The sequence below is a fragment of the Callorhinus ursinus genome, unplaced genomic scaffold, assembly GCF_003265705.2.
Source record: "Callorhinus ursinus isolate GAN/ISIS: 27379988/994484 unplaced genomic scaffold, GSC_fseal_2.0 scaffold4, whole genome shotgun sequence".
NCBI lineage: Eukaryota > Metazoa > Chordata > Mammalia > Carnivora > Otariidae > Callorhinus > Callorhinus ursinus.
This window is the reverse complement of record NW_027397066.1, coordinates 79,605,514-79,633,328: the sequence shown is the minus strand read 5'-3', so window position 1 is coordinate 79,633,328 and position 27,815 is coordinate 79,605,514. Positions and strand designations below refer to the sequence as shown.

Sequence of the window (27,815 nt, the reverse complement as noted above, 5' to 3'; positions counted from 1 at the left end):
TTTCTCATTCTTATTAAGCCTGCTTATTGAATTCCAAGCAATATCCAGTGTTCCTTCCTTCCTTCCTTCCTCCCTCTCTCCCTCTCTCTCTCTTTTTCTTTCTTTTCTTCTTTATCTTTCTTCTTTTTCAGGCTTTGCTTTTGTCATTATTCTATGCTGACTGCAATTTGATCTTCTGAACCACTATCTCCCTTGATTCTTCAGTTCCCTTACTCTACTGTCATACTATTGCTCAGCTGAACCCCACGCTGAATTGGTCACCCACTTTCTCCTCTCCCATACTCTGCTGTTCCTCCAGGGTAGAAGACCACATAACAAGGGTCTCCAACCTACCTCAGTTTGCAATGAGGGAACTTTAATTATGCTTTTCCTTTTTGTGTCAATGTCTATTAAAACAAAGGAACACTTTTACCCTTTGCCTCATTCTCAACCTTACCATTTCTCAGTAGATGATCTAATTTCCTATTCCTGTAAAATAATTAAGCCCAACAGCACAAAATACCTGTTTCTTGCTTCCCATTCACAAAAATCCTAGAAAGGATATTATCTAGATATGTAATTCTACACCACTGAACATACATGTCCAACTTTTTCCTCTGCCTGAAATATTCTTACAATATGTCCTAAAGTAGCAGGCTTCTACTTCTCATCAACAATCTAAATTTCATTCTTTCTGGGAACCCTTTCTTAACTCTTCTAGAAGAAGTCAGTAGATTCTCTTCTTTACACCAGTCTTAATTACTACTTAGCATTACGATAACTGCTACCATTAATATTACTAACACTATTATGAACAACATAATAATCAGCTACCATTTACCAAATAAATTACTAAACTCCAGCATAGATACTGTTTCTTTTGAATTCCTCAATCACTCCTGAGTTTAAATATAATTCTTATCCTTTTTTACTGCTCTACATACTGAAGTAGTTAAATGTTTTACCCAAGGTCACACAGTTGCAGGATTTACACTCAGGTCTGTCTGATCCAAAGCTTTTACAAAATGCTAAACTCCTTTGGCTTCTTTGCAAATATATCATATTTAACTGCAAAACTATATATGCGCTATACTCTAGACTATATACTCTGAAGATGATAAGTAATTCTGTGGAGCGATTTCTGTAATATTGAGAAGTCAAATTCTTATTATCCCTCCCTGACTGCCAAACTAATGTATTACTCAGAAAGAACATGGGAAAAGCAGTTGCTTTTTCTTAAAACATAAGCTTTCTTATGGAAATTGAGGTGTTTAAATTTAAACTCACAAAAGGCTGTGCAATCCACAATCTCAGTTATATCTTTTAAATTCTTACTGGACAGAAAAATGATTTCATAAATGTTTATAATATCATATGTTTTTCTTTGTGTAAATTATATAAATATGATTAGAAATAGCTAAGATTAGAAATACTTAATTGGCTTTATTCTGGAAAAAAAGGAACCTTGGACAATTATAGTACACAAAGTTAGGATTTTTTGTTTGTTTATTTTTATTTTTTTACTATTTTTAACTTCTCATGAGACACATGCCATGTAATATATAATGCACTACCATTTCAGGAGGATTTCTGTGTAAAAAAAATATTTCCAACTAGTGCTCAGTCTGACTGATGCTAATCTTGCCGGCTGCATTACTATACATTTACGTTAAAAAAAAAAAGTGATCAGGGCGCCTGGGTGGCTCAGTTGGTTAAGCGACTGCCTTCGGCTCAGGTCATGATCCTGGAGTCACCGGATCGAGTCCCACATCTGGCTCCCTGCTCAGCAGGGAGTCTGCTTCTCCCTCTGACCCTCTTCCCTCTCGTGCTCTCTATCTCTCAGTCTCTCTCTCTCTCTCTTAAATAAATAAATAAAATCTTTAAAAAAAAAAAGTGATCACCTTGCAAATTATCTTTTCATTTACAACCTACAGAGGGAGCAACAGGAGATGGACTGCCAGCTTTTGAAGGCTCCCCAAAGGACAGAGTCTACCAATTCCATTCTAGCCCACAGCATTCCAGAAAAGCAGAGCACTTCATCTCCACCAGCAGTCACCACCACTCAGCAAATACTGGTACAATTGGCTTTTTATGGATAACATTTCCCCAAAGAGCTGGAGTTTAAAATTTCCTACAGCTAAGCCCATTGCATATCTATTTCAATATATGACAGATTCAACTGAGGGTCTAACCAATAAAATCTAAACCAACTGGTATTATATTAGAAGCCATTTATCAGTTGCATAGCTGATGGTGCTCATCTCATCCTGAAAATGAGTGAATGAAAATACATCACTACAGGGTTGGCTAGCTAAATAAATACTATGGAGTTTGAAACTATTACCACCTTATTCATGCCTGTAATAAAATTTTGAGAGTTTATGTACCAGAAACCTTGAACAGAGTCCTAATAACCCCTAGAAGTCAGGTCTTTTAAAGTGAATGTGCAGATGTACTATGACTGGTCCCAAATCTGACCCAAAGGTCTTCGTGGTTTACTTTGAGGATGAAACTGATAAATTACTAGCCTTGATTCCTGAAAGATCTTTCTTTTATGTTCTGCACTGAATGAAATGTAGTTCATTTTCATTAGGGGAAAGCATAGAGCTTCAGGCAGAACATTCTACTGAGACGCTGTAAAAAATACATGTAGCACACACATTAGTGCATATATTGAGAGAACACACTTAGTTTGAATATCCTTTCCTATAAATCAAGGGATTGGAAACTCTGAAGAGCCACATTAATTTTTTACCTTTAGAAAACTATACTGTTTTGAAGCCGTTTATATGTATGACTAAAAGAAATGTGAAGTTAGGCAGCAATGATAATGTTAGTTATTTCATAAATTTAGACAAATTATCTGACTCAATCCCCAAGAGCTTTGTATCTACTTTAAAATTATTTCCATTGTATTCCCCCCAGAGTGTGAGGCATGAATACATAGATGTTTCTACCATACAATCTAACTTTTCGGTAGCTGCTTGGATGATTCTGAGGGCTTTATAAGAACATTCAGGAAGGCATGAAGAATCCTGATTGCTAAGCATAAAAAGGAGAGTATGCATTATATGGGAAAAGATTATAAATTTTTATTACCCACTTCTGTGAGCTCCATTTTTCAAACATGTATAGAGTCAGCATGGCTTAGTAGAAAGGACATTAGACCAGGAGCAGCAGGGCTAGACATTCTACCTCAGCTCATACAGGAGCACATAGCACCTTAGAGTTTGAGCTAATGAACTTTCATATTTGGTTCAGGCTTAACACTTTATTTTATTTTTTAGAAGATTTTATTTATTTACTTGATGGGGGGGCAAGCAGAGGGAGAGGGAGAAGCAGGGTCCCTCGATGAGCAAGGAGCCCAATGAGGGACTCAATCCCAGGACCCTGGGATCATGACCTCAGCCGAAAGCAGATGCTTAACCAACTGAGCCACCCAGGTGCCCCATCATTTTATTATTCCATTTTGCAGTTCTTTTCACAGCATATCATCTCCCTACCTACGTATGTGCCACTCTATCTTGTATCTCATTTTTTAAGAACGACTTTTAAATAGAATTATTTTATGTTTACTTAGCAGTACCAATTTCCAAAATCTAATGATATGCTGGGTAGTCTGGAAATGTGTGGTTAAAAAAAGACTCTTGGTTGCTGGCAAAAATATTTCCAAAATTGGAATATACAGTGTAATGAAAAAATGCGCCAAGTTGTGAGAGTTATTTTAAGTATAACAAGTTGATGCTTACTGGGTAGAATAACTGGTTATAAAGGTAATAAGCTTATCATAGAGCAAAGAGGAAGGGTTTACACAGGATATACAGAAGGGTCAGAGACTGAATAAATCAACTAAAGAAATGATAGCACATTAGGAAAAAATTATTTTTTTAGAACTTATGGGTTTATCTGATTGAAAAGTAAATCTATTATCCTTTCTCTTGTATTTTTTTCTGAAGACTTATTGTGCTGTGACTCACATACACTGATAGGATAAAAAGAGAAGAATATTTTATTTTTTCATCTTTAGTATTTACTCCTACATTAAACATTCCAATTCTCATATCTCTACCTACCAAATTCTCTAAAAAAAAAAACACTCCAATAGAAAAAAATTGATAGAATAATTATGGAAACAGGAGGCATATGCAACAGAAAGGGATTATTTGTAGTATTTTTCTTTAGTTTCCCCACTTATTTATTTATTTATTTTTTGAGATCAGCATTCAGATAATTATCTTCAGATCTCTTCATGCTTTTTTTTGATATGTTAGAAACATGGAGTAAAAGGGCTGAGGAAAGCAGCTAGTGGGGGGAAATGCTAAGTCTCTGAATATGAGCATAAAGGAGAATGCTCATAGCACTACTAATTGCTTGCACTCTGTAGTGAGAGGCTGTCAAAACAGCCATGTTATGAGCCCCAAGCTGAAGCAGCTGCAGCTCTTAGTGCACAGAACATTCGGTGTGCTCTATTCCCTACAGAAACACTTCCTCTGTGGTCTTTTGGGAATCTTTGCTTTGATTTCCATTGGATGCATTCATAGTTTTCACTCCCTTCAATAAATCATGGCTAAGAGAGGCCATCCTTTCAGCTGTCTTTGGAAAGGACATCTTAAAATAGAAACTTGTTTAAGAAAAAAAGAAAAGAAAGGAACATTTACTAAAACATTATTAGTAAGGAACAAACATTTATTGAATGTCTACCATGAGATAGAGTCTATGTTAAGCTCTGAAAATAGGTTATATTCAATAAAACTGTGAACATAATTTTTGGACATTAAACCAGAGAATTAGAAGGGCATTTGTAGATAATGTTATTAGAGCTCTGTCGCCCTTTTCTTTTCAGGGTTATTATCCATTAACAGAACTAATAAAATGGTGACAACATGCCAGGACCTTCACTTATGTTACCTCTTTAAGGCATGTGTTAACTCTGTTTTGAGATAGGGAAGTTCAGAATCCATAGTGCTAAATAAACAATTTGCTTCAGGTCACACCGTGGCTGACAGATTCTCAGATGGCTTCCCATGATCAGCCCCTCTTGGAGTTCACACCTTAGTATAATTCCTTCACCTTGAGAGTGAGCAGAACCTGTGACTTTTTCTAACTAGTAGAATACGGAAAAAGTGGTGAAATATTCCATCTGCACTTATATCACATTATGTAATACTTCATCTTGCTAGTGGATTTCTGCTAGAGATTCACCTTGCTCGGTTCCTGAAGTAAGCGGCAATATTGGAAAAGCTCATGTGTCAAGGAATGATGGGCAACCTCTAGGAGTGGCCTCTGGTTAACAGTCACCAAAATTCTTAGTCCTACAACCAAAAGGAAATGATTTCTGTCAACAAACTGAGGGAGCCTGGAAGTGGATTGTTCCACAGATGAGCCTCCAGATGAGAATTTCACTCTGGTCAACACCTTGGCTCCAGCCTTATGAAACCATCAGTAAAGAATCCAGATAGGAAGATTCAAACTCTTGACCCACAGAATTTATGAAGTAATTAATAGATGGTGCATTTTTTTAAGTTGTTGAGTTGTATGGATATGATATATAGCAATATATAACTAACACACATAGAATTTGAGATAGAGGCAGAATTCAAATCCAGGTATGCCTGACACTTAAACTAATTCTCTTTCTATAACACCAGTGCTCTGAAAATATGGGTTCCAGGATCCCTTTTATAACAATCATATGGAGGTCTTATAAAAAATATTGTTTTGGGATTCCACAGCTGTCCTACTGAAACAGAATCTCTGGGATAAAGGCTGAGGATTTGCATTTTTTACAAACTCCTGAAGTGATGCTTATACATTTTAACACTGTGAACATTTCATTATACCTTGTTGCTTTTATAGCTGGAGTTATTTATTTCAATTACCTAGAATGAATTTAGGTCATAACATCCTTTTGTCCTTCGAGAAAGGATTATTTTGGAAAGTTGATCATTCTAAGGTTTTTATTATAATATGACAAAATTATCAACTGACCGTAGGGAGAAAATCTGTCTTTTCAACTTAGTTTGCATACTTTCAGTTGCATTATCATGCAAAAATAAACAATACGTACTTATTTTATGGCTCAAAATAAAATGGAAAAAACATAGTATCTGTGAGACTCCATAGATTAAGAATTTGTGAACAAATCTTGACAGCTTTAAGAACTTTTCTTGTTTTAAACATCAGTAACCTTCTCATTTAAAAAGTCTCAAAGTACCAATTTTAAAGATTTTATCTGTTTATTTGAGAGCGAGAGAAAACACTGAGTGGGAGAAGAGGGAGAAGCAGGCTTGATGTGGGGCTTGAACCCAGGACCCCAGGATCATGACCCTGAGCCAAAGGCAGATGCTTAACCCACTGAGCCACCCAGGTGCCCCTCAAAGTACCTATTTTAAATTGAATACAATTATGAAAAGATCTTAATAACAGCTAGGAATTATGGGAGTCATATAAAGAAACATATCTGAAATATTTGCAAACCCCAAATAACCCAGACCCACATTGAAAATTGGTGATTACCAAGTGATTCAAGAAGTCTCCTTACTTTTCAGAAATGGCTGCATAAATTTCAAGTACAGATTCAAAGTTGCTAAACTGTTTCCTCCTGAAGCTCAATTTAAAGTGTTTGACAGACAAGAACTGTTTCTATAGCATTCTCCACTGCATGTACCCAGTGGCTAGCAAGGTGCCTGATACACTAATGAATATTTTCTAATGACTGACTAACGTATAGCAGGAAAGCCTATCAGTCTTCAGCTTTTTTAAAGACTTGATCCTTTAAGACAGAACTTCTTAACCTGAGTTACAGGTATATCAATATAGAGATCTCCTCAGTGCTGCTTGACAGGGCCTAGGGTAGCTAGAGCACCCAAGCTGGTTTCTACTAGATATATGTAGCATTGCCTATTTACCTCATTGTGCCTATTATTATTATGTGTGCCATGACTTTAAACAGATTTGGAGAGTTCTACATTAGGGTTTATATGACACAAAGGCTACACAAATAAACTTTAACTAAACATGTATTTTAATTTATGAGAAATATGAGAATCTCACTACTTTAATTTTATCTGTCTGACTCCTCAATGTGACAGGCAGGTTTCCCAGAAACTGCCAGAAATGCCTTTGCATAACTAAATAGATAAAATCATCCCACTTCCTATGATCTGCAGCAAACTAAATCTGTGTTACATAGTAGGGAATTCAGGTACTAAGACTATTACATCATAATGTGGTAGTCTTTAAAGAGTCCTTATTTCTTATCTTATAAAGTGTTAAACTTAGATTAAAAGAGTGGAGAGTCATATAAAGGCCAAGAACCCATTTTTCAAATCCTCTTCCAATGCTCATTCTTTAATACTCGTTTCAAATTTTAAGCAATAAGCTTCAGTGATGTTTGGAAGTATAGGTGAGACATGGCAGGGTAGTGTTAGCCACAGAGGAAAAAAAGAAAAACAAGTTCCTCAGTACAGACCATCCTTGACTTATGATGGGGTTACATCCCAATAAACCCACTGTAAGTTGAAAATACTATAAGTTGAAAATGCATTTAATACACCTAGCTGACCAAACATCGTAATTTAGACTAGCCTATCTTAACTGAACTCAGAACACTTACATTAGTTTACAGTTGGGCAAAATAATCTAACATGAAGCTTATTTTATAATGAAGTGTTGATGGCCTTATGTAATCTATTGAATACTGTACTGACTGTGAAAAACAGAATGGTTGTGAGTGTATTGGTTGTTTAGCTTTGTGACCATGTGGCCGACATGACTGCCCAGCATCACTAGAGAGTATCACACCACATGTTGCTGGCCCAGGAAAAGATCAAAATTCAACTTTGAAGTATGGTTTCTACTGAATACATATCACTTTTGCAACATCATAAAATTGAAAAATCGTTAAGTTGATCCATCGTAAATTGGGGACCATTTGAATGAAGAAATTCCCCAGATGGCAAGGGAGATATACACAGAAAAAAATAGAAAACTATAAGCAAAGAGGGCTTTAATGCATCAAAAAGATCCTCTTTAAAATCTCTTGGGTGAATGTCAACTATGTTTTCTATGTTTCTGTTTCTGTTGTGTTTTTCTGTCTTTCCAACTCTCTTTCTGTCTCTCTACACCACAAACACACCATCTCCCTTATGGTAGGATAGTTACTATTCCTCTAGTTTTGGGCACATAGGAAGACGGCAGTTCCTGGTCCCTCTTGAAATTAGACATGGCCAAGTGACATGTTTTGAGCAATAAAGTGAGAGCAGGCATAATGTGTCCTTCTCAGATCAAAGTATTTAATTGCCAGAACTCAGATTTCCAGTAATCTTTCTTCTAGCACCAATGATCATAACACAAATTGATGTGAAAATGCTCTTAAGTCAAAGCAGCCTAGAATACTGAGCCAACACATGGAGACAAGTTGACCTAAACTTTTATTCAGATGCAGAGAGTACTGAATATGATCAACTACCTTTTTATGGATAGTTGAGTAGCTAATCATTTGGTGTTGTTTGTTACTAGGACACACCTAGTCCATTTTGGCTAAAGCATCTCCTGAGGACAGATATTAATCCTCAGACAGAGTTGAATCTTAACTTAGAAGGCCATGGTGAAACTGTCCTATAATTTTCAATGCTGAGTTTATCTCCCAATGAGAAAGGACTGAATTTTATTTAGGGCGTTCCTCTTTTTTCACTGATGCCATCCCCTTATGGCCTCACCCTCCACATACTCTCAATTTATGTCTCTTTAGGTGGATTCACACTAAGATAATTGAAGTTTTTCCCCCAGTTTTACTAAGATATAATTCACACATTACATTGTATAACTTTAATAAGTACAATGTGTTGATTTGATATTATGAATTGCAAAATGATTATTACCATAGTATTAGCAATGGCCTCATCCCATGACATAGCTACTGTTTCCTTTTTGTGGTAAGAACATTTGAGATCTACTCTCTTAGCACATTTAATAATATGATACAGTATTATTAGCTGTAATCACCATGCTGTACATTACATCCCTAAACTTATTAATCTTAGAGCTGGTAATTTGTATGCTCTGAGCAATATCACCTTTTTCCTCCTACCCCAAACTGACAATTGAACATTTTAATTTTAAATGGCTCTTCAGCTATGAAAATCTGGCTGATACTTTGAAATTACTCCTTGCTTAAGAGAGACCTATTTAGATCTTAGCATTCTGGGTAAATTTGACAGAATTAGACAAATAGTGGCTGTAAGCTAAAACGTACAAAATTTTAATATAGCACAGAGGAAGAAATCATTAATTCTGTCTCAATGTAGTAGAGAAAATTTTACAGAGATGGAATTTAAATATGGCATTTAAAGCAAGGGTAGAAAGGGAAATGGGTAGGTAAAAAATTATATATGTAATAATTATTTTTATGTATAAATACATATATAAAATTATATATAACTATATACATATGTGCATGTGTATAACAAATGTACACCATATATATCTCATATATAGACACACACCCACACTTATGTTCATACACATATATCTATATATTTACATATCTGCATACTTCTCATTTAATATACATACACACACATATACCATGGAGAATTGAGAACACACAGTAACAGCAATTAGAAGCAATGAACCACCTGTACACTTAAGAATGAGGACAGACTTTTAAAGATAATAATGAGTGGAAAAAATAAGGAACAACATGATTTATACCACAAGCCATTATGGAAAAAATATGCACACAAAACAAAATGCAATTTTTAAGAGTACATATAATCAAAAGAATATATATAAATGCATTAGAATGGTTATCTGTGGCAGAGAAAGGGAATGGTAAATGGGCATAAAAAATAAAAATAAATAAATTGGACAAAAAGGAGGCCTTCTAAAGACAAGAAATAATGTACCATGAATTAAGATTTTGATTTACTCAACCCTCAACTCCTAGGTCCCCATACCCTACAGAGATGTGGAGGGCATGTATTCTTTTGGTAGTGTCCAGTGACATTTAGGAAAATATATCCAAGATTAGTTATGGAATGGGGTTAGTTGAAAGATAAGCCTTAGAGGGCTTGGAGAATAAGGGAAGATCAAGAAGAGTTTCCCATATTTAGGAGAACAAGAATAAAAAGGAACTGGGTTTATTTAACAGATTTTTATTGCACATAGGATTCACCAAAGGCTGAAATGCAGAAATCTGAACTACAGCTACCAGATTCTTATCTTGTGCTAATCACTATATATGCTTATGGAATTCTTGTCATATCTGAAAAGCAATGATTGATCTATCTGATGGTAACAGTATAAGAACATAAGGAAGGTAACATGATATGTTTGTGTGTGTGTGTGAAAAATAAATAAATTCTTGGGCAGTTGAAGAAAAGCTGTGAATAGTAAGGGGTAAAGGAAGATTTTTATCTCAATCTCTAAAATATGAGAAAACCTTGAAGGAGAAATGGAAAAAAATAAAATTAAATTGAAAATTGATATGCCTTTTGATCTGTATGACATCTTGCATTTATAATATTAAATAGTTTAAATTTGATTAAATTATGACTTCATATGTTAAAGTTTAATTTAGAAATATATGATATCCTAACTTTTACTGGAAGTATGTGTCTAGTATATACATAATTCAAATTTTCTATCCAATTTCAAAGTATTTATTGAAACATTAAACCATAGTATGTCAATAGAGAACAGTATTTTATTACAGCATAAAACTTTAATAGCACTAGAACATAAGTAAAAGCTAATTTTACTTCTTTTTCTGATAAAAAGAGATACTGGGTTTTCTTTTTTTGTGTTTTTAAAACAATTTTAGGGACACCTGGGTGGTTCAGTTGGTTGAGCATCCAACTCTTGATTTCAGCTCAGGTCATGATCTCAGGGTCATAAAACTGAGCTCCACATAGGGCTTCACACTCAGTGGGGAATCTGCTTGAGACTTGCTCTCCCTCTGCCCCTCCCCACTGCTCACATGCTCTCTCTCTCACTCAATAAATAAATAAAAATAAAATCTTACAAAAAACATTTTTATTGGACTCTGGAAGGAATTTGTTTCAAAGTTATATGCTGTAAATGCAAAATTTATTGCAGTATAGGCCTACCTCAAGAAACAAGAAAAGTCTCAAATACATAACCTCACCTTACACCTAAAGAAGCTAGAAACGGAACAGCAAATAAAGCCTAAAGCCAACAGAAGAAGGGAAATAATAAAGATTAGAGCAGAGATAAATGATATAGAAACACAGAAACAAACAGAAAAACAGTAGAATTGGATTAATGAAACTCAGAACTGGTTCTTCTAAAGAATTAATAAAATTGATAAACCCTAGCCAGACTTATCAAAAAGAAAAGAGAAAGGACCCAAATAGATAAAATCATGAATGATATAGGAGAGCCCACAACCAACACCACAGAAATACAAACAATTATAAGAGAATACTATGAAAAATTATATGCCAAAAAAAAACTGGGCCACCTGGAAGAAATTGACAAATTCCTAGAAACAAACTACCAAAACTCAAACAGGAAGAAACAGAAAATTTGAACAGACCCGTAACCAGCAAAGAAATTGCATCAGTAATCAAAATCTCCCAACAAACAAAAGTCCTGGACCACATAGCTTCCCAGGGGAATTCTACCAGACATTTAAAAAAGAGTTAATACCTATTCTTCCCAAACTATTCCAAAAAATAGAAATGGAAGGAAACTTCCAGACTCATTCTCCAAAGACAGCATTACCTTGATTCCAAAACCAGACAAATACTCCAGTAAAAAGGAGAATTACAGGCTGATATCCCTGATGAACATGTATACAAAAATTCTCAATAAAATACTAGCAAATCAAATTCAACAGTACATTAAAAGAATTATTTACCATGATCAACTGGGATTTATTCCTGGGCCACAGGGGTGGTTCAATATTTGCAAATCAATCAAAGGGATACACCATAATCTTTTTAAAAAGATTTTAGCTATTTATTTGAGAGAGAGAGAGAGAGAGAGAGAGAGAGAGAGAGAGAGAGCATGAGCAGGGGGAATGCCAGAGGGACAAGCAGACTCCTCACTCATGAGCGTGGAGCTTGACACAGGTTCCATCCCAGGACCCTGAGATCATGACCTGACCTGAAGTCAGACACTTAACCAACTGAGCCACCCAGGCACCCTATGATACACCATATTAATAAAAGAAAGGATAAAAACCATATGATCTTGTCAATAGATACAGAAAAAAGCATTTGACAAAATACAGCATTCTTTCCTGATAAAAACCCTCAACAAAGTAAGGATAGATGGAATATAGCTCAACATCATAAAGGCCATATATGAAAGACCCACAACTAATATCATCTTCAGTGGGGAAAAACTGAGAGTCTTTCCCCTATGGTCAAGAAAAAGACAAGGATGTCCATTCTCACTATTACTATTTAACATAGTACTGGAAGTCTCAGTCTCAACAATCAGACAACAAAAAGAAATAAAAGGCATCCAAATTGGCAAAGAAGATGTCAAACTTGTACTGTTTGCAGATGACATGATAGTCTATGTAGAAAACCGTAAATACTCCACTAAAAATTGCTAGAACTCACACATGAATTTAGCAAAACTGCAGGATATAAAATCAATGTATAGAAACCTGTTGTATTTCTATACACCAATAACTAAGCAGCAGAAAAAGAAATCAAAGAATCGATTCCATTTGCAATTGCACCCAAAACTATAAGATACCTAGGAATAAATATAACTAAAGAAGTAAAAGATCTATACTATGAAAAACTATAGAATACTTATGAAAGAAATTAAAGAGGACACAAAGAAATGGAAAAGCATTGCATGCTCATGGATTGGAAGAACAAACATTGTTAAAATGTCTCTACTATCCAAAGAAATCTACACATTTAATGCAATCCCATCAAAATACCAACAGCATTTTTCACAGAGCTAGAACAAACAATCCTGAAATTTGTATGGAAGCACAAAAGACCCTGAATAGCCAAAGCAATTCTGAAAAAAGAAAAACAAAACTGGAGCTATCATGATTCTGGATTTCAAGTTATATTACAAAGCTTTAGTCATCAAGACCCTATGGTACTGGCACAAAAACAGACACATAGATCAATGGAACAGAATAGAAAACCCAGAGATGCACTCTCAACTCTATGGTCAACTAATCTTCAACAAAGTAGGAAAGAAAATCCAATGCAGGAAAAAAAAAGTCTCTTCAACAAATGGTGTTGGGAAAACTGGACGTCAACATGCAGAAGAATTAAACTGGACCACTTTATTACATCATACACAAAAACAAATTCAAAATGGATGAAAGACTTTAATGTGAAACAGGAGCCATCAAAATCCTATAGGAGAACACAGGTAGAAACCTCTTTGATCTCGGCCATAGCAACTTCTCATCACCCATAGGCAAGGGAAAGAAAAGCAAAAATGAACTATTGGGATTTCATCAAGATAAAAAGCTTCTGCACAGCAAAGGAAACAATCAACAAAACTAAAAGGCAGCCTACAGAATGATAGAAGATATCTGCAAATGACATATTTGATAAAGCATTAGTATCCAAAATCTACAAAGAACTTATCAAACTCTACACCCAAAAGATAAATAACCCTTAAGAAATGGGTAGAAGACATGAATAGACACTTTTCAAAAAAAAAAAAAAAAAAGACATCCAGATGGCTAGCAGATACATCAAAAGATGCTCAACATCACTCATCACTAGGGAAATACAAATCAAAACCATGATGAGATACCATCTCACACCTGTCAGGATGGCTGAAATTAACAACACGAGAACCAAGAGGTGTTGGCGAGGATGCGGAGAAAGGGAACCCTCTTGCATTGTTGGTGGGAATATAAACTGGTGCAGCCACTCTAAAGAGCAGTATGGAAAGTGCTCAAAATGTTAAAAACAGACTATGATCCAGCAGTTGCATTACTAGGTATTTACCCGAAGGATACCGAAAGATTCAAAGGGATACAGGCACCCTGATGTTTATAGCAGCATTATCAACAGTAGTCAAACTATGGAGAGAGCCCTAATGTTCATCGCCTGATGAATGGATAAAGGAGATGTGGTGTGTGTGTGTTTGTGTGTACACACAAACATATATATAGTGGAATATTGTTCAGCCATCAAAAAGAATGAAATCTTGACATTTGCAATGACGTGGATGGAACTAGAGTGCAGTATGCTAAGTGAAATAAGTGAAATAAGTCAGAGAAAGACAAATACCATATGATCTCACTCATGTGGAATTTAAGAAAGAAAACAGATGAACATATGGGAAAGGGGAAAAGTAAAAAAAAAAAGGAGAGAGGGAAACAAGCCATAAGAGTCACTTAATGATAGAGAACAAGCTTAGGGTTGATGGAGGGAGATGGACAGGAGATGGGCTAGATGGGTGATGGTTATTAAGGAGGGTACTTGTTATGATGAGCACTGGGTATTGTATATAAATGATGAATCACTGAATTCTACTCCGGAAACCAATTTTGCACTGTACATTAACTACCTAAAATTTAAATTTAAAAAATTGTATTTCGTAAGTGCTATAAATTTTGTCTTTCTTCAAGAAAAGAGAAGCCAAGTCAAAATAGAAAGATATATATTATTTCTATACTAAATCAAGGAAAATCTCATTACTATTTCTTTTGAAGATTTGCAATTTAAAGTAATGCAATATTTCTATGAAATTTTATTACTAATATAAATTATGCCTAAATTTCACATATAAGTGCACTTGAATCTGTTACATAGGACTGAAAAAAAAAGGTATTATTTTTTTTGAGAGAAATATTCCACCCCTCCTTTTAAATTCCACCTGCACACAAAAATAGGTATGATTTACTTGCTCACAAATTTCAAGGTCTACATTACCTGAGTAATCATAATAAAAAAATAAAGAACACTTAATGAACTCAGGCACTTATTACATTCTAGGCAGAGTTCGAAGCAGTTGGCACATACCAAGTCATTTAATTTTTACCACAACCCTATGAGATACTTACTAGGAGGAAGAAATTGAGGCATGCAGAATTGAAGGCTTTTGCCTAAGGTTAGAAAAAGACTTAGTGGGGCGCCTGGGTGTTTCAGCTGTTATGCGTCTGCCTTTGGCTCAGGTCATGATCCCAGGGTCCTGGGATTGAGCCCTGCATTGGGCTCCCTGCTCAGCAGGAAGCCTGCTTCTCCCTCTCCCACTCCCCCTGCTTTGTTCCCTCTCTCACTGTCTCTCTCTCTCTCTCTCTCTGTCAAAATAAATAAATAAAATCTTAAAAAAAAAAAAGAAAAGAAAAAGAAGAAGAGTAACCCAACTGAGCTTCAATCATATGGTCTGAATCCAGAATTTATGTTCTTAACCACTTGCTATCTTTTTTCCTCAGTGTGGCATTCATGACTCTTATCATCTGGTAGGAGGAAACCTTTCTAGAATCATTGCATATTACTCTGATACATACATTCAACTTCCTAGCCCATTTGATCCTCAAATCTATACCATGTGTTCCTGTCCCCATGATTGTTTTTGCTGTCCTTCCTTATTTAATGCTCATCCTTTTTTAAATAGCCATGTGAAAGGTTAATGTCTCTGACTTTTTCCCCTGGTCCTACCAACCAAAGTGGATTCTTCCTTCACTCTTTCTTGCCCCTCTAATCATCTAGCACTTAGCTTAAACCACTCATAGATCTCAGTCCACTTACTGCTTTCTATTTTGTCTTGAGGTTATGTGCACAAATTTTTATATCCCTAAACAATCTTACAGTGCATGAAAACAGGGCCTGTTTATTTTTAATCAGAACATCCAGTCTTATCTTTGAAAGCATCTCTTGATAGAATATATTAATCAGTGAATATATAGTTCATTTAAATGGAAAAAGAGATAAAAACAATAAAAATGAATTAATCTTGGAGAATTAATTGATGTGTTCATTTTGGGGCAGTACATTATCAGTTTTTTCAGACTATTAAGACTTTTATAAGTAAATTCTAAGTGATGGTTAAGAACTAATTTCCTCATGAAGTGAAAAATTTACTTTCACATTATAAGGTTCAGAGTCAAAGATATGTAAAAATAAGATATAATGTCCAAATCCTTCATAAAAATTTATGAAAATGTAATATGTATAGCTAACAAAATGTGATTTTTAAGTTTAGACAAAACATCTTGGTAGTATTTCTCCTAAATATATTCTAGATGATTGAGCATAGAGGATATGTGTTTCTTTGTATACTTAACTCCATTTTATTGTGCAAATCCCTAGAAGTTAATTTGTATATTCTAGGTGAGTAAAAAAAAAGAGAGAGAATACATAAATGTGTGAACAAATTAAAGAATGATTAAAGAACTTTAAGCTTCAAGATACAACTAGAGTATGTAAGTTTGTTTAAACTTTTACCTTAGAAAGAAGCATTTTTTTTTTGTTAGAGAGCAAAGAAAGTTTACACTCATTAAAAGGATTTTAGGCTCTTCCTGTTATTCCAAATTGTTATCATTAATGAAGATTGAAACAATGTCTATGCCAAGAACAACACACTAAACCATGAGGTAAATTATCAACTGAGACTTGAAGTCAGGTTATCAGATTGTGGTAAAAAACCTAGCACTGTGAAAAAAAACCTAAACAAAATTTGCATTTTTGGGGGGGTACGGAATTAAGGAACATACTTCCAGTCTTTCACTTATTAGATATTATCCAGCACTGATTATTTTCTGAACTTTCCATTTTAGCCATTTTCACATATAATAGTCTCATTTTATAGTTTTCATGAGTATTTTCCTTATGACTAAATATCTAAGCAGTTTTTCATATGATTACTTTCCATTTTATATCTTTTTTCCCCTAAAATACTTGCTTAAATTGTTTAAGAGAGACAAATGGCTTGTCTCTTTTTTATTAAACTCTAGGATGTACCAAAAAAAAATGTAGGATGTCTCCTGATATTTTTGATGTATGTGTCTTTTTTCCTGATATATGTATGGCAAATATCTTCATTTCTTTAGTTTGTTCTTCATACTTTGATGTATCCTTGATGAACAAGTTGCTAATCTCATTATCATCTATCATTTTTAAGAGGTAATACTTTTGAGCCCCATGGAAGAGTGCTTTGCTTACTGTAATATCATGAGTATGTTTTCCTGTGCTTTCCCCTCCTAAAATCCTCATTTTTCACCATTAACATTTAGATTTCCAATCTGTATAGAACTGATTTTTAGGAAAGATGTGAGATTTTTAGGAAGGGTATAAGATTGGTGGGGGAGGCACTAAGTATATTTTTTTCTTATGAATATCCAATTGATCCAGCATCATTTATTGAAAAGATCATCCTTTCTACACTGTATTTGTGATTCACATCTGTCAAAAATCAGTACACTATGTATGGATCTCTTTCTGGACTCTGTATATAACTCTAATATATAACTTTAACAGCTAGTTACATTGTAAATTTGTACAGCCATTTTGGAAAGCTGCTTGGATATATCTACTAAGCTAGAACATAAGCATATGATTCAGCAGTTCTATTCCTAGGTGTATGTTCAAAATAAATGCATGTAAAAGTTCACCAAAAGGCATATACCTGAATGTTCAGAGAAAAATTATTAGTAATAACTAAACACTGAAAACTACTATATTGTTCATGAATGTTGTAATGGATAATTATGGTATCTCATACAATGAAATACAATGAATAATAAAAATGAATCAACTGTAAACTATGTACAATAACATGGATGAATTTCACAAAGTTGAAGGAAAAAGCCAGCAAGAAAGTGGGAGAATGAATCTTTATACAGTAAGGTTTTACTACAGATACAACTAATCTATAATGCTAGAAGTAAGGATATTGTTAACCACTGGGTATAGTAGTGTAGGAAAAGAGGGAGTCTTCTAGGCTGCTGGTAAGGCTCTATTTCTTGAACTGGATGGTGTATTCAATTTGTGAATGATTATTGGGTGGTATGTGTATGTGTACTTTTAAGTGGATGTTACACTTTAAGAAATGATTTTTAATAGGAAAAATATTTAAATAATTTGCAAAGAATAAATCTTTTTTTTAAAGATTTTATTTATTTATTTGACAGAGAGAGACACAGCGAGAGAGGGAACACAAGTAGGGGGAGTGGGAGAGGGAGAAGCAGGCTTCCCACTGAGCAGTGAACCCTATGCAGGGCTTGATGCGAGGCTCGATCCCAGGACCCTGGGATCATGACCTAAGCCAAAGGGATGCTTAACGATTGAGCCACCCAGGCGTCCCTAAAGAATAAATCTTAATAAAACTTAGGAAATATTTAGAACAAACCTAAAACTTGTGGGATGCAGTTAAAGCTCTGCTCAGAGGGAATTTTGTGACAGTTTTACATACTTAATGTTAGGGGGAAAAAAACCCCTGAATTTATTAAAATAAGCAGACAATTTAATATGTGAGAATAGAGCAACAGAGTAAGTGTAAAGAAAGTAGAAAGGAAGAAAGATAGAACAGAGACCATTAACACAGAAAACAGAGAATGAATTAAAGAATCCAATAGTTGCAGGTTTTTATTTTAAATGAATAAAATTGATAAATTTGCAAGGGTGATCAAAAGAAAAAGAAAGTAGTACACATAAAAATATTAAATAACTTTTGGAGTGAGAAATAATACATAAACACTGAATATATTAAAAAGATAATAAAAATATGAGAAACTTGATGACAAATTTGAAAAGTTAGGTTAAATAAGCAAAGGTATTGAAAAATAATTGGGCAAAATAGGATTCAATTCAAGTAGGAAGCAGTTACTCAGAAACAAAGATATGCTCCAGCTTGAGATCAGAAGGTACAGAAGAAAATGATGATAAGTGAGGCTAAAAAGAATAAAAAAGGAATTAATTGAAAGTCTGTCAGGTGAATATCTATATAAATTGGCACCTTCTAACCCATCTCTACTCTTTCACCCCATCCCATGTTCCTGTCTTTTACCCCCAGGTAAACACCTAAACAACTAATCATATAGTAAAAAAAACAAAAAAAAAAACCAAAAAAACAAAATCAACAATAAGTAAGACATAGAAAGAACTGTTTGTGGAAAATTTAGAGTTCTGGCTTCCAGAGCAAAGTCATGTCTGTTCCTGGTTTCTCCGACCACTCATTTCTTAATCAAAATTAATAGTTAAGCCATTGTCAACTGACACAGAATTACCTGTCATATTTATGCCAGAGACCAAGCTGAAAACAGACTTAGGCCAGTAGGAGTGAGGGAAATTTACATATGCAGGAGTGAAGGAAAATCACAACAGCTATCTGAAAAAAAATCAACCTACAACAATTAAAAGCTTGAAATAGACCATGATAAATGAAAATTAGAACTGACTCTGGAGGAAAGAGAACACAAGATAATTTAAAACAATATCACTAACCCTAACAGTAATAATAACCACCAACTCTTTTAATTCTTAAGGCCCCCTTTTTAGAAAGAAGTACTTTATTCATGTACTATTTTGGAGCACAAGCCTTATAGTCATCCTAACCTACTTTTTCTCTCATACTTCCTATCTGATTCATCAGTAAGTTTTATCAACTCTATCTTGAAAATATACTCAGAGTTGTTACTTCTCATGAGCTCCAGAACTGACTACCCTAGCCAAGATACCATCATCTCATCAATGAGCTATTTAGTTGGCCCTCTAGTTTGTCTCCTTGCTTCTATGTCCCACTGCCCTTGCACCTCCACCATCATTTACTGTTTCTCCTTGTAAATGTCACTGTAATCTTGCATGTCACCCTCAAAATTCTCCAATGTTTACTCATATATTAGAATAAAATCTAAATTCCATAATGCTTTATCGGGTCTTATATATTTTAGCAATGGCTACTTTGTAAAAATTTCATCACCCCCAAATATTCTTCCACTCTTTCACATAAATCCCACCAGACTAATCTCTCTACTTGTTCTTGAAATGCAAAATATGCTTTAAATTAAGAATCCATATTAAAAAAAAGAAACATAAAACCCACAAGATTTAAATAAGTTAGAATGTAAAACCTACCAATCCTCTCAATATAAAACTAAAGATTTAGTTGATAGAAATCAATGACTATATGTAGATGATGCACAATATCCATTCTATTTAAACAAATATTATTCCTAACAAATAACATTTGTAGGAGCAAACTACTATATTAAAACAGGAAAATAATTTTACATGAAATTACATTTATTGTCTATCTGTATGCAATGTTTTCTATATATACACTGCATTATACTTTGGTATTTTTTATTTTTAATGAAAACTGAATGAACTTCTAAAAGGCTTAAAAACATGTACAATGTCATGTTTTATCTCTTTTATCGTGTGGTTATCTCTGAAGGAGAACATAAACATGGGTGATTTTTTTGTGCAATTTTTGTTCACTCATACTTCCTAAATCTCCCATCTAGTGTTAAATTACTGACAATAACACAATGCACTTTCAGAATAGCTATATTTCTATGAAAATTTTTAAAAAATCATACAATTGCCTACATACATATGCACACACAAACACATTCACAGAAACTCATATACATAAACTCTTTTTCCAAATAGAGATGTTATGACAACATTTACCCAGTAAGATTTTATTTTATTTTTATTTTATTTTTTTAAAGATTTTATTTATTTGAGAGAGAGAATGAGAGATAGAGAGCACAAGAGGGAGGAGGGTCAGCGGGAGAAGCAGACTCCCTGCTGAGCAGGGAGCCCGACGTGGGACTCGATCCCGGGACTCCAGGATCATAACCTGAGCCAAAGGCAGTCGCTTAACCAACTGAGCCACCCAGGTGCCCAAGATTTTAGAATTGCTATGGACCAGTGACTATAGCACACCTCATTCTTTCCCGCCTTGGGTGCCACTGACTCTTAGAGTTAATCTGCCTCTGTCTCACCTTTCCCCCTTTGTAAATTACATGTATGGGGTCAGATAGTTTAGTTGTTCCTTCTTGGCTTTCCATATAAAGAGCCAGGTATTATAAAAATTGTATTGTAAGAGCCACATCAAGACTTGATGCAGATCGTGAGATCTTATACTGTGAACACAATGCCATAACTGGATCAGAATTTTGAGTCTCTTGAAATGGGATAAATGTAAACAATTGTGGTCAGGAAGTAGACTGTGGAATATCATTTACAAAAATAGTTGCAATTAATCTTTTTTTTATTTTTAAATTATGACCATACACTATTTGTGATATAACTTTATAGGTCATACATCAAGCAGTAGCATTTATTTCTTGTCTCTTGAATCTAGGCTGCACTTGTAATACATGTTGACCAACAGAGTGCAACAGAAATCATATTGTATGAATTCTAAGCCTTGCTTGCTTCTGCTCTCCTTGCGGAACTCTGAGACTGCTATGTGAACAAGATCAGCTAATATGCAGAATAAGGAGAGTCATATGGCCTAATTTATCTTATTTCCAACTACTGAGAGTTAATCTTCTGAGTAATGAGTGAGGCAATAAAACACCAGCCAGCAGACCTTAGATGTATAAGCAAGCCAAGTATCCTAGATTAGAACAACACAGCTTATCTGTGTACTCATGAGTAAGAATAAGTGACTCTTTTTTTTAATCCGCTAAATCTAGGGAATGTGGGCTGTACAACAACAGTTAACTAATATATTGGTTTAAGGGTATTTGCAATGAAAAAAATCACAGTAGTGGAGAATCTGAAAATTTGGAATAAAGAAAAAAGTTATGGAGAATCACACTACTACTGAAAATAGAAGCAAAAGACTTCAGAGAATAGTAATGAATAAGAGCTGGATTCATTAGTCAAATAGTGAGTGAGACCAAGCAAATATGATTCAGGATTCTATAGTTTCTCGGTTCTATTATTTCTATTATGAAAAATAATTTCAATATCTAAAGCAGGACAAGAGATTGTAATTTGTATACATTATAAACACTGGATGAATAAAGCTATAAAAGTAATTAAGCAATGCTTTTGTTTTAGCCTACAAACTTCTCATATCTTTCTTATCCCAGCCTAATTGGCCTTGAACGGGTGACATTTAATATAAATGATGGCTGCACTTACAATAATATTTATTTTCCACAATATGTTTTTTCATCTCAAATTAATTCAAGATAAGAATTTTCTGATTAGATATAGATAAATTGGATCAACTAGTTTATTCAGTGTAAAATAGAAGCTTGAAACATCTTGAGTATAACATTGACACGTAAGTAGGTATAACCCTGGTGAGCAAATGAACTAATTTTATCAACTGAAGGAAAATATACTATGAGTGAAGGAAAAGTAAAGAAATGTTTTGCAGAAATTCAAATAAACCACACGTACATGAAGAAAAAATACAGTAGAATAGCCAAGAGATGTTTTCTATTTGGAATTGTATAATGTATAAATAGGTCTCTTGGCACCATCATGGTCAAGTTATCAATACTGAGTTAAAGGTTTTACAAACAGAAATGATAGCATTTCAAGGAATATCAACAAAATGGAGAAATGCTAGATTTGCATCATAAAGGACACACACCTTGCTGGGCTTTGAAGAGGACAGAAGAAATGCATTTACAATGAAAAATTGAAAGACACTCTTTCAATATGGGCAAAGTGATGTGGAAAATTGGAATAATTATCTGGATAATTTACGCCAAAATGTTAATGAGGTAAAAGAATTCTTTACAATCTGATTCATCTAGGTCAGCTGTCTACATTTATTAAATTAACTGGACAATTATTCAAGTCTCCATTTTTCCAAGCTTGAAAAGACTTTGGTATCAATTCCTTGTTTGCAAGCTAAAACAGAAGAACCCTGGTGCATTATTGGCATTTTCATATTGGCTATAGATCATACTAATTTTTAAACTCACTATGCACTTACAGTTTAAAAATTATTACATTATTCTTAAATATTTATATTGTTAAAATAAGTTTGTTTAAGAATAAATTTCTGATTTAGTCTCTATTAAAGCAATGTCCTAGGCACAAAGCAAAGTTAAATGCTACAAACCACTGGATAGTTTCATAAGTCTTATAAAGGCTTGATGAAATTATATGAGCTGTAGCTTTGTGTGTTTCAAGTGACAATATGACTCTAGCATTTTGATTCAATTAAAGTAGTATCGGTTCAACGATTAATTTTATTTTTCTACACAATCCAAATACTGACTTTTTTCTTTTGACATTGTTATTTAGGGGTAAATGGAATATAATAGCATGTGACTTCTCCAGATTGTATAAGAATGAAGCAGAAAACTAGAACAGTGTTCTAAAAGAATCAATATGTTTCAATGTCAAGCATTTGTATCACAACCAAGAGGTATATATTTTATTTTCAACATTTGTGCATTGAAACTGGAAGATGAAAGATATATCTTAAACACAAGCTCACAAAGATCCTTGAACTTGGAGAGTTCAGCCAGACTGCAAAAGTTCCTACTAAGTCTATTCAGACAATTAACAAAGTAACATAAATACTTTCAAAGATTTTAAGATTTGACAGATACTGCAAAACAAATACATTCTTGAAGATATCATCTCAAAAAATCTTTTATCTAAGGTATGGCCCACGTAACTTACTATTAGAAGATGCATAAACTGGAAAAATCTACCCAATACTTGTAAATGAGTCTATAGAGCTGCATTTTGCAACCTTGGCAATACTGATAATTTGGGTCAGATAATTCATTGTTGTGGGAGCATGCCTTATGCATTATAAGATATTTAGTAGTTGGATGTCTCGTCTTTCCCCACTAAATGCTAGTTATTACCTTTTCCCCCAATTGCAACAACTAAAAATATCTGCAGATATTGATAAATGTCCCCTAGGGGGCAAAATCGCCCTTGGCTGAGAATCCCTGCCATCGAGGGTACACCTGGCATTCTCCATGCCTTTATACTAGCACACTCTACTAGCTCTTTCCCAGTCAAGTTAGAGCATAGTGCTCTCAGAGGTTGCATCTTTTCAGCTTTGCTCCAGATGGAGGATAGATTTAGAGACTGAAAGGGAAAATGTGGTTAGCAGTGACTTTGCTATGAAGAAACTAACTTGAACATCCTACAGGCAAAGCATAGCCGGTTAGCCCTTTAATTGTCTTAAGTCCTCAAGAGACTTCCCAAAGAAAACAAATGCAATGAACCCTGGACTTGAGGGTTTACAGCCATTCTGTGTGAAGGAACCCCTCCTGCTTGGGAGATCTCTGGCCAAACTGGGAATGTTCCATGTGCTAGGGCTGTGCAAACAGTGTCTTGCCACTCACATGTGGATTTTCTGCTCAAGATCAAAAGCCTGAGCTCTGGAATTCGTAAAAAGAAATCACCAGAGACCAGTGCTAAATTGGAATAGAATCATTAGGCATGCCTGATTTCCCTGAATTTCTGTCATTCCCTGCTAGGGCTGCTGCTTTTTCCAATAACACAAATCTTAAAAAAAAAAAAAAAAAGCTGAACTGCTTAAGTGTTGCAGAAAAGCAGGTGTTTTTGCATTTTGTTTTTTTCCTGTTAGAATGCTGACTGAAAATGCCTGTTAGTATAAAAACTATCTTTGTTGTTTAAGTTGACCCTATTAAACAATATTAATATGGAGATTTTTTTCTTTCTGATTAATTAGATAAATAGAAAATGATTTTAAAGTGTCTGACAGGGCCCCTGGGTGGTTCAGTCAGTTAAGCGTCTGCCTTCGGCCCAGGTCATGACTCCAGGGTCCTGGGATCAAGCCCCACATGGAGCTCCCGGCTCAGCGGGGAGGCTGCTTCTCCCTCTCCCTTTGTCCCTCTCCTTGCTCGTTCTCTCTCTCTCTAATAAATAAAATCTTAAAAAAAGATAAATAAAGTGTCTGACATATGGAGGAAAAAAATACCTGAACAGGGTTTCTCAACCTCAGCGCTGTTGACATTTTGGACTATATAACTGTTGTCGGGAGGCTGTCCTGTGACTTGTAAGATGTTCATCAGTACCCCTGGCCTCTACCCAGTAGATGTCAGTAGCACTGCCACCCTCACCCCCAAGACACAAACACTCTCAAATTGTGGCAAATGAAAATGACTCCAGACATTGCCAAATATCTCTAATTGGAGCAAAATTGCTCAAGTTGAAAACCACTGATCTAGAAAAGTTCTGCCCTGAAATGATAATGGTGTCATTTAGCATTTCAACAAGGCACTTAACAAATCCTTGTCATAAATAACCTTAGGCCACAAAGATTTTCTATTTTTTTTTCTAAATGCTTTATAATTTTACATTTGGAGCTATGATCCATTTTGAATTAATTTTAAAGAAGATATGAAGTTAGTGTCCATTTTTTGGCATTTAGACATTTAATTATTCCATTTGTTGGAAGACTATCCTTTCTCCACTTTATTACCTTTACATGGGTGTCAAAAATCAATTGGTTATATTTGTGTGAATCCATTACTAAACTCTCTTCTGTTCCATGGATCTGTCTCTCTACAATAACACACGGCCAATAACAGAACATACAGTAAGTTTAAAAATTAGGCAATAAGAATCTTTAAGTTATATTCTTTTTCAAAACTGTTTTGACTATTTTATTTCTTTTGCCTTTTCATTCAATTGTAGAATTAGCTTGCATATAACTAAAAATAAGTTATATATATGTAACAAGACATACATATAGGGGCGCCTGGGTGGCTCAGTTGTTAAGCGTCTGCCTTCGGCTCAGGCCATGATCCCAGGGTCCTGGGATCGAGCCCCACATCGGGCTCTGTGCTCGGTGGGAAGCCTGCTTCTCCCTCTCCCACTCTCCCTGCTTGTGTTCCCTCTCTAGCTGTGTCTCTCTCTGTCAAATAAATAAATAAAATCTTTTAAAAAAAAGTTAAAAAAAAACAAGACATACATGTAATTTATAATTGTGATTTATATATAGCATGCTATATATACTATATAAATACTGTATAAGTACATAGGTGTGTATATATATATATTCATATGTATAAGTACATGTGGGTATGTGTGTGTACATATATGTGTGTATGTATATATATACTTGCAATAGCTCTAAAAAATAAATACCTAAATCTAACTCCAAGAAAACATGTATGGAATCTTTGTGAACAAAACTACAAAATGGTGATAAAAAAGATTTAAGAAGACATAAATAAAAAGATATGCAATGTACATGGATTGGATAATTCAATATAGCAAAGATATCAATTATCCCCAAATTGAGCTATAACACTATTTCAATCAAATCCAAATCCAAGCAGGGTTGTTTGTCTTTTTTTTGTTTTCTCTTCTTTTTCTTTTTGATATATACAAGCTAATTCTAAAACTGAATAAAAAGGCAAAATACAAAACAATAAAAAGAATAAAGCTGAAGGAATTACACTCCAATTCTAAGCCTTACAATAATAATATCACAATAACTCCAATACATATTCATTACCAGAATGTCCTATAAGGGGTTAATATCCATAATATATAAACAACTAATACAACTGAATACCAAAATTCCAAATAATCTGATTAAAAATGGGTAAAAAACTTGAATAGGCACTTTTCCAAAGATGACATACAAATAGATGGCCAATAGACAGATGAAAAGATCCTCAACATTACTAATCATCAGGGAAATGCAAATCAAAACCACAATGACATATCATCTTATACCTGTCAGAACAGTTAGAATTAAAAACACAAGAAATAACAAGTATGATGGGGATGTGAAGAAAAAGGAACCCTTGTGCACTCTTGGTGGGAATGCAAACTGGTACGGCCACTCTGGAAAACAGTATGAAGTTTCATCAAAAAATTAAAAGCAGAAATACCATATAATCCAGTAATTCCATTACTGGGTATTTACCTATAGAAAATGAAAACACTAATTCAAAAAGATGTATACACCCCTATGTTTATTGCAGCATTATTTATAACAGCCAATATATTGAAGCAACTCAAGTGCCCACTGATAGATGAATGGATAAATAAGATATGATATAAATGGGTCTATCTATATATCATCTATCTATCATCTATCTATATCTATCTATATCTATCTATCTATCTATCTATCTATCTATCTATCTATCTATCTACCTATCCATCCAGTGGAATATTACTCAGCTATACGAAATAACGGAGACATAAGTTTTCAACTCCTTTGAGTAAATACCAAAGAGTGCAACTGCTGGATTATATGATGAGTGTGTTAAATTTTGTGAAAAACTTCTAAACTGTCTTTAAAAATGGCTGTACCATTTTGCATTCCCACCAGCATTGAATGAGTGTTCCTATTATTCCACATTTTTGCCAGTATTTGGGAAATCTCTGTATCTTCCACTCAATTTTGCTGTGAACATAAACCTGCTCTTAAAACATAAAATAAAATAATGGAATTTTGCCATTTGTGACACTGATGGACCTAGAGGGTATTATGCTAAATGAAATAAGTAAAATAAGTCAGACAGAGAAAGACAGTACCATCACATTTCACTTATATGTGGAATCTAAAAAATACAAACAAACAAAAACAGAAACAGATCTATAAATACAGAGAACAAACTAGTGGTTGCCAGAAGAGAGCAGGGTGGGAGAATAGGCAAAATGGGTGAAGGAGAGTAAAAGGTGTGTTTCCAGTTATGTGGTGAATAAATCATGGGGATGAAAGATATGGCATGGGGAATATAGTCAATGGCATTCTAATAGTGTTGTATGGTGATCTATGGTAGCTACACTGTGGTGAGCATAGTATAACGTATAGAGTTGTTGACACCATGTAGTATACCTGAAACTAATGTAACATGATGTGTCAACCACACTTCAGTAGAAAGAAAGAAAAGAAAGAAAGAAAGAAAGAAAGAAAGAAAGAAAGAAAGAAAGAAA

At 34.4% G+C, this 27,815-nt stretch overlaps 1 long non-coding RNA gene across 3 annotated transcripts in view; it reads right to left on the bottom strand.

Annotated features, from left to right (window-relative positions):
* LOC141372637 (uncharacterized) overlaps positions 1-27,815 on the bottom strand; it is a 309,547-nt gene that overhangs the window by 257,196 nt on the left and 24,536 nt on the right. The window contains exon 2 of one of the 3 annotated variants that reach the window (XR_012377986.1): positions 25,606-25,773. The exons of the other annotated variants lie outside the window; for them this stretch is intronic. This is a non-coding gene — a long non-coding RNA (uncharacterized lncRNA). The remainder of the gene's footprint in view (positions 1-25,605; positions 25,774-27,815) is intronic. 3 annotated transcript variants of the gene reach the window in all.